We start from the raw sequence: 2,089 nt of genomic DNA, 5'->3' as shown, positions 1-2,089 counted from the left end.
TTATTCTTATTAAAATTCTTGGAAACAAAGATTTATTTAAAACTTTGTTTTGATAAAATTAACGCAAACTCTTACAAGCATCTCGTGCGATAGTTTTAAAACATAATTCTAACTAAATTAATTTTAAGCTTCTTAGAAAATTTTTGAAAAGGATTTATTTTGTAAGTTTACGATGCACACAGATTTATGTTTGTGAGTATGTATGTATGTGTATTAATAAGCATGTGTGTTTGTCTGTGTTTGTGTGTGTGCGTGTGTGTGTTTGTGTTGTTTGTGTGTGTGCGTGTGTGTGTGTGTGTGTGTTTGTGTTGTTTGTGTGTGTGTGTGTGACTATCATCTGGTGGTAATGTCAAATGTCAATGGCCAAAAAATAAAAAATCTTCATGATGAGTTAATTCTTTTTTGTGTTTCTGGTGAACATTGATTCAAAAGTAACAAAAATTATAAAAAAAACAAACTTTTTAAAATTTTTCTTCAAGAAATTTCAAAGTCAAATGAAATTTTTCTTCATGTATTTAGACGAAAAAACTTCACCTTCCTTATAGAATAACAGTATTCTTGATAAGTTTAGAGTAAAAAATCATCGAACGTATAATTGAAATGAATTAAGTTAAATTTTCAAGTATATAATTAATTAAAATTAATTTTATATGCAAATAATAAAAAAAAAACAAATCCGCAAGAAAATAATTACAGCCAAAAAAAAGTTCTTACAAATTTTCCATAACGATCCAAACAGCGTTCTAGTGAGAACATCTTATATAAATATCATTATTGCGACTCTGACGGTGCTGATGACGATGATGGTGGTGATGATGACGATTGCGAGGATGATGATGTTGATGGTATTGATAATGGTATTGATGGTGATGATGATGATAGTATTGATTTTGATGAAGATAATCATGATTGGTGGCTGATTATGATGGTTAACAAGCTATATTTCAAAGGTAAATGGTAATGTTAAAATGATGATGGTGATTGGTATTGTTATTACTATTTTATTAAAATTTCATTATTATTATCATTATTAATTATTATTATCGAAGTAATGACGTTAACGATTAAATGAAAATGATGTGGTTAAATGGTAATGATACTGCACAAGTTTTTTCCGATGATGATGATGATGGTGATGAGTGTGGTGTTGATGATGGTGATGATGATGATGGTGATGCTGATGATGATGATGGTGATGCTGATGATGATGAGTGGGGCGATGTTGAAGACGAGTACGATAACGATAATGATTAAATTTGCAATTACTGATTAAAAATTACTGATGATGATGATGATGAAGAAGTTGATAACGACGATGATGTTAAAGATGATGACGACCGAGATGATTATTATGAAGAAGATGATGACGACCGAGATGATTATTATGAAGAAGATGATGATGATGATGGTATTGAGCGATAATAATGATGATGACACAATTGGTTACACTCGGCATGGCGCAGTTTATAATAAGGATAGGTTTTTTTTTGGCAGAGGTTGGTTGATGATAAAGCAAAGCTCTGTGTGTGTCTATGTGTACGAGCGTGTGTGTGCGAGTGTGTGCGTGTGATGTTGCAGAATTGTGTGTGTGTGTGTTTGTGTCTGTGTGTGATCTTGCAATACTGTGTGCGTGTGTTTGTGTCTGTGATGTTGCAGAATTGTGTGTGTGATGTTGCAGAACTGTGTGTGTTTGTGTTTTTGTGTGTGCGTGTGTGTAAATGGGTGACGTTACAGAACTGTGTGTGTGATTGTGTGTTTGTGTGTAATGTGACAGAACTTTGTTTGTGTGTGTGGATCTTGCAGAACTGTGAGTGTGTGTGTGTGATGTTGCGGAATTGTGTGTGTGTTTTGTGTGTATGTGTGTGTGTGTGTGTGTGTGTGTGTGTGTGTGTGTGTGTGTGTGTGGTGTGTGGTGTTAGATAGACTGACACTTCACTCAAATGGTTTTTATAAATTCGAAGTCACATTTTCACATTTCACAAAAACATATGTTTGTCTTCTTTGTTTCTTTTTCTCTATTTTTCTTTTTTCACTTCATTTATTTACCTTTTCTGTCTTTCTCTCTCTCTCTCTTTCTTTTTTTCTCTCT

Source organism: Helobdella robusta, assembly GCF_000326865.2.
Source record: "Helobdella robusta unplaced genomic scaffold HELROscaffold_43, whole genome shotgun sequence".
Lineage (NCBI taxonomy): Eukaryota > Metazoa > Annelida > Clitellata > Rhynchobdellida > Glossiphoniidae > Helobdella > Helobdella robusta.
Note: the sequence above shows the minus strand (reverse complement) of the source record.